Source organism: Malaclemys terrapin, chromosome 4 (genome assembly GCF_027887155.1).
Source record: "Malaclemys terrapin pileata isolate rMalTer1 chromosome 4, rMalTer1.hap1, whole genome shotgun sequence".
NCBI classification, from domain to species: Eukaryota; Metazoa; Chordata; order Testudines; family Emydidae; genus Malaclemys; species Malaclemys terrapin.
In genome coordinates this window covers 51,532,982-51,559,206 of record NC_071508.1, presented here as the reverse complement: position 1 = coordinate 51,559,206, position 26,225 = coordinate 51,532,982, and the positions used below count along the sequence as shown (strand labels likewise).

At 38.2% G+C, this 26,225-nt stretch overlaps 1 protein-coding gene across 17 annotated transcripts in view; it reads right to left on the bottom strand.

Annotated features, from left to right (window-relative positions):
• The window catches only part of SOX6 (SRY-box transcription factor 6), a 462,971-nt gene that overhangs the window by 348,647 nt on the left and 88,099 nt on the right, over positions 1-26,225 (bottom strand). For 14 of the 17 annotated variants that reach the window (XM_054026307.1, XM_054026306.1, XM_054026304.1 and 11 more), the window contains exon 3: positions 19,325-19,360. The exons of the other annotated variants lie outside the window; for them this stretch is intronic. The gene's annotated coding sequence lies outside the window, so the exon portion shown is untranslated. The remainder of the gene's footprint in view (positions 1-19,324; positions 19,361-26,225) is intronic. 17 annotated transcript variants of the gene reach the window in all.

Genomic DNA, 26,225 nt, shown 5'->3' with positions numbered 1-26,225 from the left:
GCCATGGGACTAATGCTACCTGGGTGCTGAAGGATTCACAGCTAAGAATACCAAATGGCTTTCTATTTTTAGATTCTGTTTCAAGGGCCCACGGTATCTGACCACAGATCTTCAGGAAATATGGTGAAGCAAAAATAAATGAATACAGAAAATTCCTCCAGTCATGACCTCCATTCCACTGCAAATAGAACCTTGCATTAGTGGGTCAGGCTTAGAAGGTATTGGGAAACCTGCAAGGGATGACAGAAGGTACTAAATTGGATGAGGAGCAATGTGGCTGGTCCTGGTCACGATATTTAAAAAGGAAGTGTACAGAACAGCATCTGAGGTACAAGCATTCAAAAGACAGCCAGTAAAGGAGATCAGACTCCCTCAGAGAGCAAGCTACAGCTCCCATCGTTGTGCCTGCAGCAGCCACACACAAACAGGCCTCAGAAACAGGAAAGCCGGACTGCAGCACAGGAGCGAAAGGAGGCAAAAGGAGATTGTGAATCCCTCTGAATACATGTTGAGAATGCTTTGTCCGGCCAGTGGGGGAAAAAGAGGCACCCTCATGTGGGTGAAAGAAAGTTCTCCCTGCACCTGAGGGCAGATTCATTTCTCTCATGCATGATGCTGCTCTCTTTGAAGTGCTGCCACCATTTTGGCAATGGGTCTCCTTTGGTAAGCAGTGTCCCTTCAGCCAGTTAGTGCTGCCTCAGTCATTTTCATCAACATCCACATATTTTTCCTTGCCTTTATCATCTCCTTGTACATAAGAGAATGTAGCTCGCTGGGCCACATGCTGGATTCAGTCTTGATGCACAAAAGTACACTTGATTCACATGCTTATTCCTTTCTTGATGGATCTATGCCCTATTTCTACTCTCCTTTTCAGACACAGGTCATCATGCTGCATATTCTGTCACTAGCATTTTTCACAGGTTTTGCTAGCCTTTTGGGAACTCACTTCCTTCTTACATTCCATTGGTCCATTGGGAGCACTTAGCCCCCCAAGTGAAAATATCAGCTCCAAATCTCATTCTTAAAATTAAAAATACATACTGCACTTGGGACCTGCTTGAATCAGGCAGAGGATGTTAAGCAAAGAAACACAGAAACTTTATGATAATGTCTAACTCACTTGCAGCCCTCATGAAATACCTTTTGTATGAGTTTCCCATAGTGGAAGGGATATCTAACATTCTCCTCACAATGTACCGAGATTTAATGCAAAAACCCCCAACGTACATGGAGAAAAGAATGGACTCTTTAGCATAAAGTGTAATACAAAGACCTCATTCCAACTGTATTTCAGAATGAGGTGTAGTCCAGTAGTTCTAATCTTGGCTCTGACACCGACTCACTTTCTGTTCTTAGACAAGTTCTAATCCCCATACAACAGCTCATCTGTAAAAATGAGATTAATTCTTCCCTGCTTCTCCTCTTGTAATTCTGTCATAAAATAAACATCGATTGATCCCATTTGTCTCTTCAATTTGCCTTTCAAACTAGCTTCCTCTTTCTGCTTCCTTCCCTTTGTTTCTAAACTTTTTGAATAGGTCATCTATTCCCACTGCCTTGAGTTTTTGTTCTAATTTTCATGCATTCCCTACTGCCTGGTTTCTGTGTCTTGTTATCCATTGAAACTGCTCCACCAAGATCACAAAAGTCTTTGCCTGGCAAAATCTAAAATGCTTTTCTTTATTCTCAGCTTTCTCAATTTCCTCTCTTTCCTTTCCCACCCCGATTTCAACCCAGTCACTGGGTTCTCACTCCCCTTTGGCATTTCATGCTTTTATGCTCTTTACAAACGCACAGTCAACCTGTGGAACTCATTGCCAAGGGATGCTGTGAAGGTCAAAATTATAACTGGCTTCAAAAAAGAATTAGATAAGTTAATGGATTATAGGTCCATTAATGGCTATTTGCCAAGATGGTCAGGGACACAACCCCATGCAATGAGTGACTACAAACCTCTGACTGTCAGATGCTGAGACTGGATGACAGGGGATGGATCATTTGATAATTGCCCTGTTCTTTTCATTCCCTTTGATGCATCTAGCATTGGTCACTGTTGGAAGGCAAGATACTGGGCTAAATGGACCATTGGTCTGACTCAGTATGGCCATTCTTATGTTATGTACTTATTCTCATCCTGCCCCTTCTCTCTCCATCCCTGGCTACTTCCCTGTCTCAGCATGCACTCAGGTTTCTATCCTTAATACTATCATCTTGTCCTCCTAAATCTTATCCTGGTGTGATCTCATCCATCTTCACAGCCTCAATTACAATCCCTGTAACTCCCTTACCCCAGCTCACATATAGTGTCGCATTCAACAACTATTTCCCCACTTCACCCCATATTCAGGCTGTCAAGCAAATTCTTCCAACACTTCTTAAGCAATATCTCTGAAAACTATACTTTCTTCATCCTTATTGCTAAAACCAGGGCTCATGTCTTGGTCACTTCCTGAATTAACTATTGCAACCACCTCCCGAATTAACTATTGCAACCACCTCTGCTCCCCCTGACTCCATTCTGATCTATCCAAAATATTACAGTGGAAATTATCTTACTTGAAACCCTTCACCTGTTTCCCCTAGCCTTATACATCAGCTTCAGAAGCTTCTGGACCTTGCCTTTAAACCTCTGCACAATTCTATTCCTAACTCAGATTTCTTAGTTTCCCCTTAGTTTTAGGTTCTTCCTGCTATCCTGCTTGCTTCTTTCACGCCAGCCATGCTGCCCTCCTACCAACTACTTTATAGATTTTCTCCTGGTCTCACCTTTGTCCCTTCTTCAGCTTTGTCCCTGCTGTTCTTCATGCTCTTGGAACATCATCATTCTTGTGAGCCAAAAAAATCTCCCTGTCTTCATTCAAATTTATCATTAAAACACTTCAAGCATGATTCTCCATCATCTTGCACCATGTGCAGTCATTTATACCTGTGCAAACCTGCCTCCTTTTGAGATCCTCCTGGACAATTGGTGAATTTATGTCATCATCTGTCTTGCTTAGACTGTAACCTTCTTGGTGCAAGGATTGTGTCTTTGTGAATTCTACAGTGTCAGGTATACCAGTGGGGCTAAGAAATAATAACAACTAAGAAGGGTAGGGACCACTTAGATCATCGTTCTGAAGTGTCCTGCAGATGAAAAGAGCTACATAACCGTGTAGTATTAAGTATTTCATCATGTAAAGAGATTGGTACTAGTAACTAATACACTGACTTATTTTAAGTTGGAAAAATACACACGCTTCTTCATAAAAAGTTACATTCATATTTATTTGAATTTTAAAAAAACCCACAGTAATAATGTTTTACCACTTTTTCAAGCCACTGACCACATACTTACAAATACATGAAGGCCTTATGGGTGGATATTTTAAGTGTTAACAATGCATGGTGGCTTTTGCCACATCCTGTTTCTTGGTATAGTCCAAGTTCCTTTTATATCTTCACCTATCTGGATTTTAAAAGAGCATTTAATATAGATAATACCTCTATATTTATAACAAAGATGGGACTAGGGAAGAAGTTTACTTGGCAATCCTGCACAAAATGAACACACAAACTCTCCAAATGCAGTTTTCTGAAAGTCACCAATGCAAAGAAATCATTAGTTTCAGTGCCTACATTGATTAATTCACCTTTTTCCACTTTGCCAAAGTTTATCCATGCCAAAGGTACCTAAGTCCTTTAAAATTACAGTGTACTGATTCTTTGTTCAGTACACTTGAATATGCTACAAATGTAAGGGTCAATTTATCTTCAGAACAGAGACCTGTAGCTGTAGTATCTGCATCTGGGTAGCAAAGCCCTTTCACAGCAAGTTGGTCCAAATAATTTCTCCACTGTAATTTCAGCTGAAACTGTTAATGAAAGATTGTAATTAAGTTTACATTCAAGACCTTATAGCACCTCTCTCCAAACTGCAAATATATGCCTACATACAACTGGTAGTGGTCAGGTATCCGAGTACCCATTTTTATTCTGTACATTATAGCTACCCATCACACACTTTGAATCCATATTCTGCAACACAGGCACAAAAGCACTAGAGGAAACAGGAAACATTGTGCTAACATGTCTATAGTATTGATGAATAAAAACCATAACCCCCAGGCTAAGCTGCCAAATAAGTAGTGAATTAATTTCTGTAAAGTACTCCAATATTACAAAGGTGTGTTGAAAGGTGTCTGCTCATGTTTCAAATTAAACGCACTGCTGGTCAGCATTAGCACCTCAGCTTTGAACAGCAGCCATTTGCCTATAACACTTCAGGGGCTGGGAAAAACGGATTTGCCGTTCACACTGGAATAATTAGAACATGTCAGGAAGAATTAATTTCCTCATTTTTCAAAAGGATACACAGAAATTACCATGTTATTATATGACAGGGTCCCTTGGAGAATTGTATTAAATTTAATTTCTAGCGCAGCCCACACAACAAATTAAAGTCATAAATAAGATGGAAAGAAGCGGGACGCAGAGCATATGTTTATGGCAATGAGTGAAGCCAAGGGACCAGAAACAACTATCTTCATTTCATTTTATTTAAATCAGCCAGACACTGTATCTGAATGACAGCACTTGTTAATGGGGCTGAGATTATAGGCTCCTTAATTTTAGAAAACAGAAGCAGTCACTCAGTCACTATTTGAAATGGTGTATTTTCTACAATGCAGATATTAGTTTAAATTTGCTTACTTTTCAGCAGTTTGGGGGCCCTGCAGCAACTTCAACAAGAGAGGATGCCCTTGTTTTTTTTTTTTTAACCCTTTGTTTGATTTTATTTTATTGTATAAGGGCAGGGGGAAGATACACTAAAAAGAAACAGTGAGCTAGCAAAAGTAGTTGAAAATGGAGAAAACTAGATCTCTGAGTAGCTAGGGTACTATTATTCTACACACCAGGCCATTCTGACCCAAATAAACTAATTTTGGGTGAAGAGATCATTCATTTCTCGTACTAAATGAGGAACATCCTGTTTCCTTCACTTATGAATATTGTTGGCACTAGATAGAGTATTTAACTGAGACTGTCTAAAATCACTACATTTGCTGTCTAGAACCTATCCCCTGTATTTTGATCTCAAAGAAAAAAAAGTAACAATATTTTAGCCTGCAAAAAACCTCAGTCACCCCCAATCTTCAGCGTGAAACACACACCTCCACAGTGTTAGTGCTTACAAGTCTCTCCTCCGACCCAGGCAGCCATGTGCAGCCTTTCCTCTGACCTCAGGCACTCACAAAGGGATTGGTACTAATGGTCATGTTATACAACACTACAGTCAACCCAAGCGCACTTTAATAACATTAATAAAATTTTAATAAAGCATTATAAAATATTAACAATATTTTAACATGCTTTAACACCTGCTTCTGCTTTATTCTGTGTACACTTCAACTTTTAGTTGTTGTGCAAGTTATGGACTAAAACATTAAAATAGGATACAATTATACAGAATACTCTTAGTTGTCCATAGCATGCTGTTGTGGATAGAAAGACTTGCTGCTGAAACTGTTGCACTTACAGAGGCATGACACCTCTGAAATAGTGTTTGACCACTTTAAATTCCAGAGTGGAGGCTAGCACAATTACTGATAATCTATACAGTAGAATTGCCTCTTACCACAGCATTGTATGAAATATCTTTAATTTAATCATTAGAAGCTTTTTAAGAAACTCTCACTCTATCACCTTTTGAAATAAATGATGCTTCCCGTGGAGCAAACAGAACTGAATTATCTGATAACCAAGCATAGGAAAAATGAACAGAAACTTTAAAAAATGTAAAAATAATTGGCATAAAAAAGATGTCATAAAATATATTACTTGACAAGAGATTAACTTTTTCTCATTGATAGGTATACAGTGTGTTTTTCGTATATATTCACTGTGACACTGAAAGAATCCGGAAAAGTGCTTAAACTATCATATTAACTAGAAACTGGCATTAGAAATTGCCAATATGAAGAAGAGGGAGAGTTTGTACATTTTAAGAAATAGCTGTCATGGATCTGAGCACTCCCATGGGTGCAACAAACTTTAAATAATTCGTGAATCAATTAACTGGCAACTCTCTACATAACACAGATTTCACACTCCCAGGTCACTGCATTATCAGCCTGATACGAATCATAACATTTTGGAGAAAAGTTCATAATTGAAATCATTAATTAATTTAACAGGACTTTTAGTTATGCATAGCATTACACAGCTGTAAAGGAGCAGAGATTAATTAGTTGTTTCTCTGACAATTTTCTCTACTCGGTGGAAAACTTTTCAACTTAAGAGACACATCACAGTAGACATAATTCTATGATAGCCTCTTAAGCATATTTAAACTCGCTATTATTTGCTACATTCAGAGGTAGAAAATATACAGAGGATGCAGTAGGAAGAAACAACTCTCGCAGTACAGCTCCTCAAAATTATAAATAGGTCTCTACTCTTTTATACTGAAACTTAACAAAAAATTTAAATCTTTTAAAGCAAGCGCAAATGAGTTTAAAAGAACAGCTAGCATGATCAAGACTAACATAAAGATGAACTTATCCAGTTTATTCTAACATAGTAAATAAGGGATATGTACAATAACTACTGTGGCTATATGAGACACGTGTGTGATTAGGAAAAAAATATTTGCAAGATATACAGAAAGGAAGGAAGTCTTCGGTTAAGACACTCCTCTGAGATTCAGGAGATCAATTCCCATTTCTGCACCTGAATTCCTGTGTGACCTCGGGCCAGTCTCACAGAAGAGTCACAAGAATGAAGATTTAGAAAACAGGCCTTTATAGCAGCGGTGGGCAACCTGTAGCCCGCAGGCTGCATGCAGCCCATCAGGGTAATCTGATTACGGGCTATGAGACATTTTGCTGATGTTGACCGTCAGCAGGTACGGCCCCTGCAGCTCCCAGTGAGCAGGGTTCCCAAACAATGGGAGCTGTGGGAAGCGGCAGACAGCACGTCCCTGCAGTTGCCCACCACTGCCTTATAGTGCGATACTCACAGGGCTCAATCTGTTTAGTTTAACAAAATGAAGGTTATGAGGTAATTTGATCACAGACTATAGAAGTACTTCTGGGTACTTCCCTGTGGAACAGAGTGCTCTTCAAACTAGCAGACAAAGATATAACAAGACCTAATGGCTAGAAGCTGAAGCTAGACAAATTCAGACTAGAAATAAGACACAAATGTTAAGCTTTTAAGCACTGGAGCCATTGTTAAGCACTAGAACTTACCAAATCTTGTGGTGGATTCTCCATCACTGGACATTTTTTAATCAAGATTGGATGTCTTTCTATAAGGTAAGTTCAACCACAGCAATTGAACTTGAAGCAAGATTTACTTGAGGAAAATCCTTTAGCCTGTATTATGCAGGAGGTCAGACCTAGTGATCACAGTGGTCCCTTCTGTCCTTAAATTCTATGAATCTATGAAACTTAAGGTAGGATTTTCAAATATGCTCATGTTGTGGCATTTAACCATTTAGATCAATAGAAATAGACTTAAGCCAATGCTGAGCACTTTTGAAAACAACACGTTAATCTCGCTATGCCTCAGTTTTCAATAGAATGGAGATTATACTACTTCCTTTCCTCCACCCTTTAGGGTATGTCTACACTACCCACCAGATCGGCGGGCAGTGATCGATCTAGCGGAGGTCGATTTATTGCATCTAGTCTAGACATGATAAATCGATCCCTGAGCACTCTCCTGTCGACTCCTGTACTCCACCGCTGCAAGAGGCACAGGCAGAGTCGATGGTGGGAGTGGCAGCAGTCGACTCACTGCAGTGAAGACATCGCGGTGAGTAGGTCTAAGTATGTCGACTTCAGCTACGTTAGTCACGTAGCTGAAGTTGCATAACTTAGATCAATCCCCCCCCACACACACACAGTGTAGACCAGGCCTAAGTCTGTCTTGTCAATTAAGACTGTAAGATCACCAGGGAACGGACTGTCCCTCACTACATGTTTGTACAGCATCTCGTTCAATGGGCCCCCAATTTCAGTTGATGCCTCTAAGTACTACTGTAATACACATAAAATGCTAATATTGAAGTAATAAAAGCAACATAATAAGGTGCACTTCCATAATACCTTTCACCTGAGGATCTCAAAGCACTTTATACTCATTAATTAATATTCAAAACAATCCTGTGAGGTAGGTATTTGTATCTACATTTTACTGATAGGTAAACTGGCACGGACAGGTTTAATGGTTTGTCCAATGTTATACATTGATAAAACTAGGACTAGAACCCAGAATTCTTGGTTCTGGGTCTGCTACACTAACCTTGAAATAACAATATATTTTCATTTTCTCCTTGTGAATAACTTATCCACTTATCTCGTTAAAGCTCTAGAAACCCAACACCTGACTTCAATGAGTATGGCAATCAGAATTTAGAAAGTTACGGTTGGTTTCTTTTATCCTAGCTGAAACTAGTATCATTGTCCCAAATTTCTACTCACCACATCCCTTTGCATCATGTTATGTATCATGTTGTATCATTTAAATACAAATAGATTTACTTCCAACTTATAGTATTATGCATAGCAAAGTTTACAATTCACAATAATAAAAAGAACAACATATAATTATCGCAGGGACTGCATCTGTCCAGAATATACATAGATATCTATCTACCTGTGTGTGTATATAGATATATATATCTGTCGAGTTAAAATAAAGTATTTTTCAGGGAAAGGAGATAATTAAAGCACACAACAAAGGAACCAAACAATAATAATAAAATAAAAAACACCATAACCAAACTATTATTTGTGCTGCCTTATGATTATGAATTATAAATATAATTAAAAATTGATTTTGTAGGTTAACATATTTGGAGCCTGAAATCAGTGTAAACCATTGTAAACCCAGCCCTACCGTTTTTTAAAAATGTATACATTGTATAAACCATGTAAAAAGCTAATTTCCCTGGCTTCCTGTTGGCCAAGCACAAAGAATAGGACAAGAAAATATCGATTAGTATTGTAAAGCAATTATTTAGTAGTTCATTTAATTTGTTTTGATTTCCCTTCTCCTATCCCACACTTCTTTTAGCAAGAAATTGCTAAAAATAAAAAGCCTATTAGATTCTGGGGGAGGATAGGAGATAGAGGTTACTATGTGAATCAGAAACCCAATTTCTGATCTGTTTGGTGGTAGTGCCATTTATTCATCATTAACTACTTCATCAGCCTATCCCTCAGGGCCCTATTAAAAAAAATGTTAAGCACGTATTTGAGCAAAAGTTCCTCTAGCTGGCCCCAACATAACTCAGTCCCAATGCAGCCCTATGATATAGTTTAAATTCCAGGCTTTGATGCAAATCTTGACTAGCCTGAACACCCACAACCCTTCATAGTCCTATAGAGTGTATGCCCTGCTCTGATAACATCAGCTGAACTCATCCAAGCAAATTTAGGTATTCCACTGATGTCATAGTTGAGCCTGACAGCAGTACTTCAAGCCTAATCAGCTCTAGAGATCCAGTTACAGTGTTAAAAGAGTTTGTCTAAAGTCTGATAACAGGACCCGGGCTCTTCATTGATCCTTGATAGCACCTTGCTGAGCAAATAAAAATTCCATATCATCCAGCTGTTCCACTGGATTCCTAAATCAATCCCAAACATCAAATTAACTTTAAATCTGTAAAAATTGCACATAAAACTCTCTCCTCACTTATGTGGACAACAGAGCAAACCAGTAGACACTTTCTTGATTTAAATGGTGTCTCCATCTCTAGTTGGAAGCCCAGAGCATGATGTGAAAAATGGCTTTCTGTGTCCTGCAATGGCTTGACCTAGCCTTAGCTGGCCAAACAGCCAGAGATGTGGAGGAATACTGGCACTAGCTGGAAGGGGCAGTCTCAAAGCAGCCCCTTCCATTCTTGAGTGTACTTAAGACTCTACTGTTTTAATAAACGATGAATCCATTTCTATAGAACATTACAGAATCGAACAAATCAGTAGGTTACTTTAGCCATCTGTAACACCACCTACTGCTATGTTTATAACCATCTATAATGCATACTCCTAAGGGCTAGTTAAATGTTTATTCAAAACCTTTTTTCAGCAGCAAATTGAGCTTTCAACTACACATTTTTTGCAGAAAGTGTCTGTTTTCCTCAACAACAAAAAATAGATTTTTCATCTGAAAATTGAGAACACAAAACCCAAACATTTTTCAGTCAAATATCAAAAAAAATGTGGAAAACTCCCCTATTTTCAAAACAGATCTAATACTACTCATGTCTGTAACATGCTTATAGCATCTATTAATCATTTAGTAACTCTTTGTGAATTGTACCCTAACATAAAGTGTGACCAATTCAGAAACCGAGAATAAGCATTAAGGGTACCAAAAAAATCAGTTTTTACTTTACTTTACTGATCTGTGTGAGACCCAATGTTTCCTGTCCAAACTTGTATTGGGTCTTGTGCAAAGTTTGGAATACTATAGAAGGGGGTAGTTAGTATCTTTATTTCACTACAGAAGAATTGTTTATCCAGAGCACAGACGGGAATCTTTCCAGGGCTTTATGTCCTTCCTCTTTTACACACTGATTGCAGAAATGGAAAGAGTAATGCTTTTCTTAAGGGTAGAGGAGCAATATTTTGAAATCTTATTAATTTTAATGGTTTCTTTTCATGTGACATAGAGTCCCTGAAGGAAACTGGTAGTCTGTCCTGTGATCACTAAGCATAGCACTGACTACTGTTCTCCGAATAGGTCAGCTTGGTTCATGTGGAGGAGGTTTTGAGGGGGCAGGTCCAACAATGGTAATCTAAAATGTGATCACCTTCACTTTCTGAATGAAATCAAATAAAATGTTTGAATTTTAGCCTTTACTGGCTCTCACTACAGTGCTTTCATTCTGATGATCTAGCAATTCAGGGTGACAGGGACCAGGCTGTTTGTTATATGGCTATGTGTTCTTAAAGGATTTTCCCTCAAGCATCTTGAGAATTGGAATCATCTATCTCCTGAACTGATTAGCAAGTTTCTTAGGTTTCTATTTTTTGCTGGGTCAACATCACCTTTTCACTTGGACTCATTTTTCTGATCAACCTGATACAAAGCGGTTCTGAACTGTTGACCAAAACAGAGACTAGCAACAAGAGAATTTTGTCAAGCAACCAACCAGTAGCAATCAGTATAACTTTTTTTTTTTTTTTTTTTTTTTTTTTTTGCCTATTGGCACCATCTGTAGTGAGCAATTTGCATGGTTTTCTGTAGAATGCTGATGAATTGTTAGACTTTGAAGATTAAATCTTCTAGAACTTTGACAACAAACATTTTGGAGCTAGTCGACGTTTGTGGAGGATTTTTAAATTACATTTGACTACAGAAAGAAAATAAAAGGAAAAAAATAACACAGAGTTTTCATACACCAATGGCTTAAGGGCGGTGTGTGAATTGCCACTGAGGCCTCCGCATCAAGAGGTACATCCAGGCTTCAGCAAGTAGTGACTGTGAGGCCAAAAGCCTTTTGTTTTTTTAAATATCTGCCAGGCAGAGAGGATGCAATGTTTTTCTCTCCAGAACAGACCTTTATGGAATTGTGTCCTGAGCATTAAATGGATGCCTCTAAAGGTTTATTGGAAATCTTAATACAAACACATTTTTTTTCTCATTTTACAAATAGAAAGATTGTTCTCCCACTAAGTTAGACAGAAACTCTACCTTGACAGTACTATCTGTCCTAGGATTTCCTGATCAACAGTGGGTTATTAAAGAGAGAAGGTGGGTGAGGTAATATCTTTTATTGGACCAACTTTGGTTGGTGAAGGGACATGCTTTCAAGCTACACTGAGCTCTTCTTCAGGTCCTGACTGAGGGAAAGTTACTCATGGCTGGGAAAAAGGAAGATTGGTGAGAGAAACCATCTTGAACAAAGTCTGTGCCTTGCTAGATTACGTTTTAAGTGTGTGCTTTCATTTCTATTTTCTTGTAATCATTTCTAATTTTATTCTTTTTACTTGGCTTTTTACTTATGCTCTATTGTTAATATTTGTGTTTTATTTTACTATAAACCAATTCAGTGCTGTGTTCGAAGGGAAGGGTGTATTTACCTCAGTTAAGTTAATAAGATGTAATGTGCTTTTCTCTCTTAGAGAAATACTAAGGTTCGTTGTTCCTTCAAAGTGGTCCAGGTGAGGGCTGGACACTCCAGGGAACATGGTTTGAGGGAAATTTGGGACTGGGTGTGTGTTGAGGGTCACCTTGCTGGCTGTAACCAAGGCTCGGGGAAGCCAGAGTGGAGCTGGGGGACTGCAGACAGGTCTAGCACACAGACACACCGGGTGGGACCTGCATGGTCGTATGCTGGCTGTGAGCATCCCAGACTGGGAGCTACAGCAGCAAAGCATTGTAAGGTACCCAGGTTGCAAGGCAAGTGGTGACAACATCCTGGTCTGGATTGCATCCCAGAGTATGATATTATTAGGTGTCCTAGGTACTCATCTGGGTTTCCTCACTTTTCTTGAGGCATCCTGTGGAAAATAATGCTCAAAGGCTATATTTCTGCGAAGTCTGTACTACAATAGGGACTTCTTACACTGAGGTAATTCATTTAATACATGAAACATACACTGGCACTGTGCCTCAGATAATTCAGAATTCCCTCTTGTAGTTCACCATACTAGTATTCACTATACACAGGCTCAACTATCTATAGGGATAGTTGACTTAGCACAAGTGCTGTTTTATTCTTATGACACGAGAGCATCTTGGATACATGATACACTTCATCTCCTGTGAAGAACAGAAGAACACCATACTTTGTGGCTTGTTCTTTCAGCGACAGAGAAAATTTTTCCAATCACTCAAGCTAATGCTCCTATTTTGACTAAAATGTAGAGTCAGAATCTCACACTGGAAATTTCGGGAAATCTGGAAACATTCTCTTAGATACTGTGAATTAGCAGGAAAGTCTGGTTTTCTCATCCCTTGACTGAAGGACTTATTTTTTGGAATTTGTTGTTTTTTCCCTTCAAAACAGAGTTGTATTTGGCAGACAACCCCTCTTTTTTTACTTCTGATGAGACATAGAAATTCAAAGATGGTTGAGAGCTGAAGTGCACTCTGAGGGATCACAGGACAGTGGTTTCTTCATGGACTTAAGCTAAGTATTTTTAAGAAGATTCTTTACTTCACATAGTAGAGTTTATTTGACAGATTGAAGTTCAAAAGGAAATAGTAGTTGTTTTTTGGAGGGGTTGGGTTTGTGTTTTTGTTTTGGTTTTTTACTAGAATGTTGCTCAGCTGTTAAATATATTTGTTGCTCATGTAAATGTTATCTGTTTTATATTTGGATTCAAAACCCTGTCAGTCATAGGTGTGATCCAGCACAATCCCCACTCTTCGTGTATAATCTTCTATGTTTGTGTTGTGTTTTCTGACTTATTTTTCCCCTCTTGAAAGGAATTTTTCACTATTCTATCTAGTTATTTCATTTTGAATGTAGATGTATTTTTGGCATAATTTGTTCATACAGTATCTCAACCTGTGCTATGAGTTTACATGATGTAAATGAATAAAACCTCAGCATTTTATAAAGTATGGTCTTCATCTTGGCATATGCATATCTTTATCCTCTACCCTAGAGTGTGGGAACTGGTACCACCAGTGAATCAGGAGCACGGGAATAAATAATTTGTGCTGAGGAAGTATGCGCTATTACCACTTCCCAACATTATCACTTTCTCTTTACATCTATCAGTTTAGGTGCATTATCTATTGACAAAGTCTGCCCTATTGTAATGGAATACCAGTAGTGTAGACTTTTACAAATTTATTGTGTCTCCAATGTTAGTGTTTTGCAGAAAGCACCAAATCTTAGAGTCATGTGAACATATCAGAATTTAAGCCTTCACCTTTTTAAAAGCAAGTGTCTAACCCTCACTGGTTGTAGAGAAAAGCTTGAAAATGTGAATTCTAAAGACTCAAACTCTAGAAGACAAAATAAAAGATGCAGAGGGTTTTGGGGCTTTTTCTTTAATCCCAGGTTTTTTTAGGGCTAGACTCAATTTTTGAATGCTTTAGGTTCGCAATACTGGAATACAATGCAAATGTGATAATGCTGTTATGAGGACTTGTAGTAGCCACTTATTGAGTAACAAAAAATGTGCTTGCAAATATTTTAAAATCTTAACACCTTTATATAGCCCACTTACAAAAAAAATTTCCTATGAGTGCTTAAGGGGCAATAAAAATATTTGGATTGAAGCAGGTCACAGAGACTCCAAGGAATAACTAAAGGCCTAAATGAGATTTAGAAAATCTAAATTTGGGGCCTTCTATATGGGATCAATACCAAGTATTATGCAAATTGAGTGTATTTAGTATTAAAGAGATACAATTTGGATATTAACAGGTGGTTTTAATGTTCTGTTTGACTCAATACTAAAAGTGATTAGCATGAAAATCTTTACAATTTATCTATTGCATGATTAACCCTAATGAGGTACTTGTGATATTCTAGGGAATAATACAAGTACCACAGTAATGTTAAGTACTTTCAAATAGCAATGATAAGATTTTAATGGTGTCCACTGTTCTAGAGAGTCTAACAGTAGCTGCATATTTTGACTGGTCACAATAAGAATATCTGAAGATATCACTCCTGATATAGGAAAGCCACAGAGAAAGACAGCCAGATTAGACTTTTGGAAAGGCTCCATTGTGAAACACTTGAGAACATTTACTGGTATAGAAGCTCTAAACTGGGAGCAATTTAAAAAAATCAGATTGATCACTTTTTAGTTTAGTGAATTCAGACACTATGTAAGTCCCTGAAACTCAAATGCAAACATTTTGCAGGCCATTAGTCAAAAAAAAAAAAAAAATTTACATGGAGGAAGGCCCAGAAGGCGCTCATATTTCCTTGTTCGTGTGTGTTTTTGTCAGACGCTAAATGCAATCTGTATATAGTTTTTTTGTGGTTTCATAGAATGATGTTCAACTGTCCAGGCTGGTGGTTAGTACTATATGATGCTGCCAAAGCTTTACTGTTCTCAAACTCTTAGCACTCTAGAAACAAACAAATGAACAAAACAGTCTCTTCCATCTGGAATGGAAGACTGAATACAAGTAAGAACAAAATTGTGGTGGAAAGGAACATACGCTCATCAGAAAATAAAAACAGGAGGAGGAAGAAAGCAACTATCCCAATTTACAGCTATAGTTTAAATGGTGCAGGCAAAGGAAAGGCATTTTAAATAATATTTCTCTTATTAAAGAACAGCTTAGTCAGAGAAGACCAGGACTCATTCATAGGTGGTACATACAATAAAGAAAAATATAGAGAAGTGAGTTGTATTTTGTTTCAAAACTCAGTAACCACCCCTTTTTTCATGTTATGATCCATATTGGAATGTCCCAGACAACCAGTAAAGGTTTCAGTGTTCAAAAGCAAGATTAACTGAGAGGCTTCATGGCAGGTAAATAAATGTATTTCCAGTGAAATAATGATTTGCTAGAATGTCATCCCCTCTCACTGCATAAATAGGAGAGGTGATGACATTCTGTAAAAGGCAATTTTTATTCCCATACTTCTGACTTCCAGAGATACATTACTCACTCAATTCCTGTGAGTTATCTGCTCTGAGGTCATGTCTTATTTTTTAGAATGCCATCACTGACTGAATAACAGTTAAGTGACAAGAAAAAATGGGAATGTTATTTTCCACCCTACATAACCTCATGTAAGAATGTGAGAACATCCATTCACGTAAAATAGTTGACTACTGTTGTAGCTCTTGTTTCTTCATCATTAAAAGCTGAATCCACATATGCTTGAGCTATATCTACAGGAGAAAATGATATGACACAGTTCCTAAACATTGTCAGACTTATCAAGCACATATGTAGAAGAATTAAGATCCCAGAATTCTCTGTATCACCTAATAATTTTTAACATTTTAATTAAGTAGCAGCTTATTCCAAAAACATTTGAATACTTAAGACATTTGATAACTATGGTTAATCCTCATTAAAACTAAGATTACATGATATAATTACATGTAAATAAGAATGAATTCAATAAAATTCTTACCCTTTTCAGTGTTGGGCACTATGTTGTGAATCATACAGTATATACAATTAGAGTTATATTGCTAAGCTAAAAATATTGGTGAAGATCTAAAAATGACGAACAGTGCCTTTTAAATTAATGTCTTATTAGTTGAGTGAAGTACACTGACAAAGAATAATTTATGCTTATTCAAACTGCTCTCGACATCTTCAGGTGTTTCCAAATGAGCTCACAGAAGAGTGATTAAATGCATCTGATAACAAGCCACACATTGCTGAAATTACTTACCGCCTCATTTTATGATTAATTAAACATGTAGATTAAAGTTGCAAAAGAATTTAGATTAATGAGCAAGTTAAGTCTTGCTGATATAAGTGAATTGGGAATTGGATGCTCTGTGGAACTTTATAAACATGCATTTTATAATGAGTAAGACAAGGCTACATGTTGAATCCTGGCCACAAGGGCCTTTGACGATGCAGTCTTTTTTAACATGGTTTGACAGCTTTCAAATAACATTCTACTATAGGCTTTAAACTTTGTGCATTGCTGTAAAACATGGCTACATAACTCATGTATTAGGAGTACGATTATTTCAAAGCTCTCCAAGGTAATGACCCCCTGTAGCAGCAGCTGTTCAGAAAAATTACAAGCTCAATTGTTATTTTAATCAGAGAGAGTTTAGTAGTTAAAAGCAGTTATGCAACTTGTAAAATTATATGACACCTCATCAGTAGATTCTCTACAGCATCCTTCATCCAAAAAAATAATAAAAAAACAGCTTGGACTTATTAGTGAAACAGGGTGCTCAGTCATTCATAAAAAATTCAAAGCCATTTATTAGTGTGGTTTCTGTGCACAGCAAGGTAATGTTTAAATTTATGACGACTCTTATCAGCTCCAAGAGTGTCTCTAAATATCGGCTGGGTTTGCCAAGTATCCAATTTTTCTCTTTTAAGATCAGCTTTACCTAATCCAGATAGTTTAGTTAGTGTCAAAAAGCCAAGTTGGGCTTTATGATTTTGCAGGGCAACAGCAAATCCATGAATAACATTTCCACGAACAGTGTTTTGTACAGAGAAGCTGAAAGCAAAGCTATTGAACTAACCTTACGATTAATAAAAAAGATTTTACTACTATACTTGTAGCACAATGACATTTACAACTCTGCTTTCATGATCTACTGCACAAAACAGTGGCATAAAGTGACTTCTGCAGACTCCACTGAGGAGTCTGATTAACACTGCTCTCTCAAATACACCTTTAATTCCTTTCCATCCATAATTTTAGAACTTGAATACAGATCAAGTTCCTTGCAAAGGCTGCATACTTTCAATTTAAATTCTAATTTGAAGATATCAAAGGACTACTAAAATTAAAAATTAAGAAAAATTTTGCACAAAGACCAACAAGATCCCTTTGTAACGGACCTGGCAAATTGTGGATATTAACCTCACACATTAATACCATGGACCTAATGGCCTTTCTGAAAATGTATTAATGAGAATACAATATTGTGAGTTGACATTTTATAACAGAGTGTATGACCTGTTAGGGGAATAAATCAATAAACAATGAAAACAATCAGGCATAGCACTTAAGCACATATTTTAACCCCCACTGACTTCACCAGGATTTACGCACATGCTTAAGTGCTTTTGTGCCTCAGGGCTTTAAGGCTATTTAATCCTAAAATGTATTCAAATTGGTTAAAGAGGTACATATTCTATGTACAGTTAGGATATTATATATTGGATCCTCACTTTTGGTGTGCCTATTTCAATAAAATCTTTTAAAAGGTCATAAAAACATAAGAATGGTCATACTGGATCTGACCAAAATGGTCAATCTAGCCCAGTATCCTCTTTTCCAACAGTGGCCAGTGATAGATGTGTCAGAGGGAATGAACAGAACAGGACAATTTATCGAGTGATCCATCCTGTCATCCAGTCCCAACTTCTGGCAGTAAGAGGTTTAGAGATATCTAGAGCATGGGGTTGCACCGCTGACCATCTTGGCTGATAATCATTGATGGATCTATCCTCCATGAAATTATCTCATTCTTTTTTTTTTAAACTGTTATACTTTTGGTCTTCAGAACACCCCTAGCAACAAGTTCCACAGTTGACTGCGCGCTGTGTGAAGAAGTACTTCCTTATGTTTGTTTTAAACCTGCTGCCTACTAATTTCACTGGATGACTCCTGGTTCTTGTGTTATGTGAAGGAGTAAATAACATTTTCCTATGCACTTTCCCCACACCATACATGATTTTATAGACCTCTATCATAGCCCCTCCTAGTCGTCTCTTTTCTAAACTGAACACTGAGCACTTTTAATCTCTCCTCATATGGAAGCTGTTCCACACCCCTAATCGTTTTTGTTGTCTTCTGTACCTTTTCAAATTCTAATGTAAATTTTTAGTGGGGGTACTAGAACTGCACACAGTAGTTAAGGATGGGCACACCAGAGATTTATATAGTGCATGATGATATTTGTGATTTTATCTATCCCTTTCCTAATGATTCCTAATATTGTTAGCTTTTTTGACTGCCGCTGCACATTGAGCAGATGTTTTCAGTGAACTATCCACAATGCCTCCAAGATCTCTTTCTTGAGTGGTAACAGCTAATTTAGACCTCATCATTTTGTATGTATAGTTGAGATTATTTTTTTCCAGTGTGCATTACTTTGCATATATCACAACACTGAATTTCATCTACCATTTTGTTCCCCAATCACCCAGTTGTGTGAGATACTTTTGTAGCTCTTCACAGTAATCTTTGGACTTAACTATCTTCAGTAATTTTGTATTGTCTGCAAACTTTGCCGCCTTCAGTGTCTACCCCCTTTTCCAGATCATTTATGAATATGTTGAACAGCACTGGTCACAGTACAGATCTCTGGGGGACCCTGCTATTTACCACTCACCACTGTGAAAACTAATCACTTATTCCTACCCTTTATTTCCTATCTTTTAACAAGTTACTGATTCATGAGAGGCCTTCCCTCTTATCGCATGACTGCTTACTTTACCTAAGAGCCTTGGATGTGAGCCCTTGTCAAAGGCTTTCTGAAAGTCCGAGTATACTAACTATAACAACTGTCCAAATGTTTGACATCCTGACACCCTCAAAGAATTCTAATAGATTGGTGAGGTATGAATGCCCATTACAAAAGCCATGTTGACTCTCCCCAAACATATCATGTTCATCTATGCATCTCATAATTCTGTTCTTTACTACTGTTTCAACTAATTTGCAAGGTACTGAAATTAGGCTTACCTGCCTGTAATTGCCAGGATTGCCTCTGAAGCCTCTCTTAAAAAAAAAAAAAAATCAGTGTTATCCCCAGTCATCTGGTACAAATGCTGATTTAAGCAATAGATTACATGTCACAATTGTTAATTCTACAATTTCATATTTGAGTTCCTTCAGAACTCTTGAGTAGATAGCATCTGGTCCTGGTGACTTATTATTAGGGAGGTGGTGGAATCTCCTTCCTTAGAGGTTTTTAAGGTGAGGTTTAGTTGGGGATTGGTCCTGCTTTGAGCAGGGGGTTGGACTAGATGACCTCCTGAGGTCCCTTCCAACCCTGACATTCTATGATTACTGTTTAATTTGTCAAATCATTCCGAAACCACCACTATTGACACCTCCATCTGGGACAGTTCCTCAGATTTGTCACTTAAAAAGAATGGCTCAAGTGTAGGCATCTCCCTCACATCCGCTGCAGTGAAGACTGATGCAAATAATTAATTTAGCTTCTGCACAATGGCCTGGTCTTCCTTGAGTGCTCCTTTCCTCCGTAGGATCTGACTTCCAATAAAGGATGCCTTTTTACCTCTGCCTGGTTTATTCTGCTGCTTAGCCATGGTGACATTTTTCTTTTGGCCCTCTTACTTTTTTTTATTTGGGATATACATTTATTTTGAGCCTCTATTATAATGGTTTTTAAACAGTTTCCATGCAGCTTGCAGGAATTTCACTCTTGTAACTGTTCCTTTTAATTTCTACTTAACTAGATTTCTATTTGCTTATTATGAAATCGTATCCATGTTTTACCAATTTAAGAATGAGCTTAAATGTGTCAACTGCATGACTTTTTTTGTTTGTCTGAACTAAAATTATTTTTAAATAATTGTAAAAATGTTGAATGAAAGATAAACCAAAATAAATACACTTTTACTTCTTTTCAGTACACTTGTCATTAGTGTAAGTAATGGTATACAGTGGTCACCAAGAATATATTAATATTTATCCACTGGTGCTATACAGATAACAGAACTAGTATAATTACTTCCTCTTTGGATAATAGAGAGAAACAAAATGAAGTTTCATGGTGGCCCAAATTTGCAAACCTAGTATCCTAAAATTAGTCTTCAAAATCCATATTTAGGAACCTAAGGTTAGATTTTCAAAAAAGTGACTTAGCAGTGCAAGTCCCATCAGTCTGATTTCTAAAAGATAGAATTGCATATGCATAATACTCTGTCATTTAGAGTTTGGCCTGTCTTGTCAATAGACAATCAACCCAATATACTTTGTATTTATTTATATTAATATGAAAATTTCATGGAAAATCATTTGGACAATATAAGCTATATGAAAACTTGCCTTAAAGATAGGTAGCAAAACTACAGTTTCTGTAATTACTGTTTATATACTTATTATATCATGCAAGAAAACATTTTCAACAGTGGATCCCTTCATGTAAGAATGCAAGTGTTCCTAAACAGCATGTTTTTCAATGTTGTCTGCAAGGCTCCTGCTCCTTGGCCTTTCTTCAGTAGATGTTGCTTACTTTGTTAAACTGTGTCCTGACTTTGTCATATGAGCAGACATCAATTTTGCATTAGTATGTGACCATTACATTCATTTTCACTTGCCACTATACCTAAGTGTGTAGAGTTAGAATATGGTCCATTAATCCATTCCGCCATCTTTTCTTCCAAATACTTTGAACTACTAATGGCTCCAGACTCTTCCTCTTCAAAGTCCAGGACAGTTAAACAAGGTCGTATGTATCAAAGCTCAAAATATCAATCTACTCCAAAGCAATCTTGAAGTGATATAGCACAGATTGCAGCAGAGGTGTCTCATGAGATGCTGCAAGTTCCTATGATAAAAGGTGCCTTGTTTCAAGATGCGATTTTAAAAACAAAGCAACTGTGAATAAAGTAATAATAATAGTCCAATTTAAACCAGGTGGCATATGCCTACTGATGGGATGGCATTTTTGCTAGCAGTCAGCCAAGCTCAAACATGCAACTAGAAATGGATCTCCATTTGACAGCAAAGACAAGACATGCTACACCTCTCAGCCATGTGTTTATTATTAGCATTTTTAGTGGTTTGGGGATGTCAAGATTTACCAAAATACCGCTCTAAAACACACCAAATTCTATCATCCAGAACATGCTTTTTCCATAGAGTGTGTGTTTTTCTATTATTTCCATGTGTTATTTCTGTTGGAAGAATCCTCTTTCTGAGGTCATAGTGTAATGGAGACTATCTATTTTACAGTACATAAATTCTTCAGAAACTTGTCCCTCAAAGCCCTAGAGAGAGCAACACAGGATGATAGTGGCTGCCTGAGACTTAGCTAGAAATCGAAGGGTTCAAGACATTTTTTCCACTCTCCCATATATTGATGTTATGGATCTATCTGGGTTCAATCATATGCCATTTATTGATGGTCTACAGATGAAAAATACATTCCCTTCTCCCTATGCCCACTTCCCTTCACTCCAACCAGACATACAAGTTTGCAGAAAAAAATGTTTTCTGGAGCCTAACATCTGCCCTCCATGAGATTTAGCGCCACCCCTCGCCCCATCAACCCACTACAATCTTAGAATTTTGGGTAGAAGTTTTATTATAAATAGTTAGAGGAGAAGGAAATAGAACTGCTGCAGAGAGAGATATTTTAAAAATTAAATACTCTGTCTGAAGTGCCTCTGTAAAGATTGTATGAAAAAAACAGCTAGCCAACTAAACATTTAACCAACCAATTTAATTGTAGCTTCTCTCTACCCTCTTTTTTTCCAGCAGAAAGCTTCCCACAATGTGTTTAAAAAGATCCTGGAGAACGTTTTCAAAAACACCTATATGACTTAGGAGCCTGTTTTCAAAAGTAATTTAGGGGTTAAAATTTTCAAAAGGATTCTAAAGTGCCTAAGTCACTTGTGAAAAGGGGAATTAGACACCTTTGAACATTTTATCCCATCTCTTCATACTGAATAAGCAGTTAAAAATAAGTGAAGTTGAGTAATAAAATCATGAAGATCCTCAGCTGGTAGAAATTGTCATCGCTCCATGGAAGTCAATGGATGACCATTTACCTTAGTTGAGGAATATCTAGAATAAGAGGGTGTAAAATAGAAATGAATGCAAGTGATAATAAAAAGTACAAAGTAGTATGTGAAATATTTCATAAATGTAGCTATTCTGCAAAATTTCTAAATCATAAATTTGATAGTCATCCACCTTTAACTATCCAGCAGCTATGTGGCAACCCTGTTAAGAAACCTTGTTTTATCAAAAAGGGAGCAAAACATTAACATAAAAAAGCAAATACACAAAGATCTATAGGGGACTGTTTGTTGTTCTGGAGAATTGCCAAAGGAAAATGTTGCTAACTTGTCAGTTTCCTTCTTCCAAAAGACTATGTCCAGCAACCCATCTCCCATAAGATGATATATTTCCAGACCCAGAGAAAGGAGACAGTTCCAAAACTATCAGTCAGAGCTGACTACAAAAAGGATCCTCCCACTCAGCTGTATCCAGAAGAAGATCCTTCCAAGATGCAAATACTGAACAGAAACTTATCTACCGAATTAATTTGAGAATAAGCTCTGATTTAAAACTGGTTTTATACACACACACAAAGTAAGAAAACAAAGATTCCTTCCTCTTAGTGTTAAAACTAGAATACAACCATGGCTCAAAATCACTGCTGAAGGTAACACCTCTGGCTCTTGTGTCTCCAATATTGCTCTATAGCCGAACAGAAAGAGCTGAAATATTTTGGCATGAAAAAAGAAGAAGAGTCCTGCAGATTGCAATGCAGAAAACTTTGAAGGAAGAATAAAAAAGGTGACTACTGGAAGCCTTTTGAATCAGCTTGGTAAACTATGTTACAGATTTAACTTTCTTGGCCAGCAGGATTGGCCTGCATTCAGTATTGACATGAAGAAATGCTAACATTACAGGAATGAGCACAGGATGTGCACATTAGCGAATGGCTGAGGAGATGTACAAGTGCTAATGGCACGTAGGGCAACTCAGACCTGAGGACACTATGATGTTGTTTGACATCACCAACACCTGGCTCTGAATTGTGTTACATCTCAGATGTATTAGTGCCAGTTTGACAACTCTGAGTTCTAGTAACCTGGCACTCAACTTGTTGCTTAGTTTGCATGCCTTGGTTTGAACCACAGGTATCTCCTTGCAACAGCATTATATACCATAGATCTAATGAAAATGAAATAAGGTAGCCACAGACTATGATAATGGTCGTTACATTTTTTGTTTATCTTTCAGTTCTATGATGCAGACTGCCACTGAAGTCAACAGCCATGCAACTGGCTCATAATTTCTACATTTCTTTGCTCTCCAACATAATTTCTACATATCTAATTTCTATCCAACTGCTGTTTTGGAAAGAAATTACCATCTATTTGGATCAGAGTGTCCTTTGCTAGGGCCACAATCAATACATCCATAGTGGTTATATTAGATTTCTGTAATCTAAAGCATTTTATCTGTTGTCTCTTCAGCATGTGAGATTTGCTGCAAGTTTCCCCCTTCATAAATCGATTAGTCTTCCACAAATTACTTCCCAGATTTAACTTTCTCTCTCTTTATTTGAATTCCTCACATTTTCATATCCTCTTGACCATTGTGTCAAAGTATTCAAAGTCTAACTTAAAATCCAGAACAAGAATTCACAAAATCTGAATTTGAGTTTACTGCCATGTCTAGAGGGCAGGAAGATGAAAATAATTCAAAGAAGGAGGAAGAAAGTATTTATAACGCAGACCTCTCAATATTAATTCAGGAGAGGGTGGAACTCTAGATTTCTTAGATGAAGGTTTAAAATTGTTTCCTTTTTCCCTTGGAAACTAATTTCTTCTATGAGCTCATCTAAATGAGATGAGAGTCTCTGAAAAATACTAATGTGGGAGTTCACTAGTCTGGTGAGGCTTACTGCTAACTATCCCAGCCTCTCTCTAGCTAGCTACTTATGTGACCATCATCAACATAGTATCTGAGGGCCTCCTCATTAATAAAAAAGTCAGAAGAATAATTACCAAAAACAAATCTCTCTCTTCCCAGTAGGACTAAGACTTGAACAGGTAGAAGAATGTGTTTATTTTGAGTTTAGACTAGATGAGTGTAAATAAGTTATGTTATACGTGCATGAGGAGCTATTGTGGAAATGCTAAGCCAAAGACGCAAGTTTTGCATTTAGCTCTGAATGCAGTAAGGCCAATGGTCGTTACCTTTTGTGGGAGTGCATTCTATGGTCTAGGTGTGGCTCCCAGGAAAGTTCTGTCTCTTAGGCCTGGTCTACACTATGACTTTAATTCGGATTTAGCAGTGTTACATCGAATTAACCCTGCACCCGTCCACACAACGAAGCCATTTATTTCGAAATAAAGGGCTCTTTAAATCGATTTCTGTACTCCACCCCGACGAGCGGAGTAGCGCCAAAATCAATATTGTCATTTCAAATTAGGGTTAGTGTGGCCATAATTTGATGATATTGGCCTCCGGGAGCTATCCCACAGTGCACCATTGTGACTGCTCTGGACAGCAATCTGAACTCGGATGCACTGGCCAGGTAGACAGGAAAAGCCCCGCGAACATTTAAATTTAATTTCCTGTTTGCCCAGCGTGGAGAGCACAGGTGACCACAGATAGCTCAGCTCATCAGCACAGGTAACCACGCAGGCCGATAATCGAAAAAGAGCACCAGCATGGACCGTACGGGAGGTACTGGATCTGATCACTATATGGGGAGAGGATTCAGTGCTAGCAGAACTTCGAAAAGACGAAATGCCAAAACTTTTGAAAAAATCTCCAAGGGCATGATGGAGAGAGGCCACAATAGGGACTCAGATCAGTGCCGCGTGAAAGTCAAGGAGCTCAGACAAGCCTATCAAAAAACAAAGGAGGCAAATGGTCGCTCCGGGTCAGAGCCGCGGACATGCTGCTTCTACGCCGAGCTGCATGCAATTCTAGGGGGGGCCGCCACCACTACCCCACCTCTGACCGTGGATTCCGAGGTGGGGATAATCTCATCAGCTACACCTGAGGATTCTGCGGACGGGGAAGAGGAAGAGGAGGAGGACAAGCTTGCGGAGAGTACCCAGCACTCCATTCTCCCCAACAGCCAGGATCTTTTTCTCAGCCTGACTGAAGTACCCTCCCAAGCCAATATCCAAGACCATGACCCCATGGAAGGGACCTCAGGTGAGTTTACCTTTTAAAATATAAAACTTAATTAAAAAACGCTTGTTTTAAAAGCATTACTTTGCCCTGAGGACTTGGGATGCATTCGCAGCCAGTACAGCTACTGGAAAAGTCTGTTAACGTGTCTGGGGATGGAGTGGAAATCCTCCAGGGACATCTCCATGAAGCTCTCCTGGAGGTACTCCAAAAGCCTTGCCACAAGGTTTCTGGGCAGTGCAGCCTTATTCCGTTCTCCATGGTAGGACACCTGACCACACCATGCTTGCAGCAAGTAATCTGGTATCATTGCATTACAAAGCCTGGCAGCGTATGGTCCCGGTGTTTGCTGGCATTCAAGCAACATCCGTTCTTTATCTCGCTGTGTAATCCTCAGGAGAGTGATATCGCTCATGGTAACCTGGTTGAAATATGGGAATTTAATTAAGGGGACAGAGGTGGCCGTTCCTACTGGGCTGTTTGCCTGTGGCTGAAAAGAAATCCTTCCCTGCAGTTAGCCAAGCGCGGGGAGGGGAGAATTGGCCCTGAGCTTTTCGCGTTTGGCTAGCAGGTATCTTCCCTGTTACCAGCCACGTGGTGGGGGGAGGGGTACAGCGATCATCCCAGAGAATTGGATGGGGGGGTTAGTTTGTTTGCTGCTGCTGAAGGTTAACAGGAAAACCGCAGCAGTCAACTGGCTTTGCTTGGTATGTGGGAAAGGAGGGCG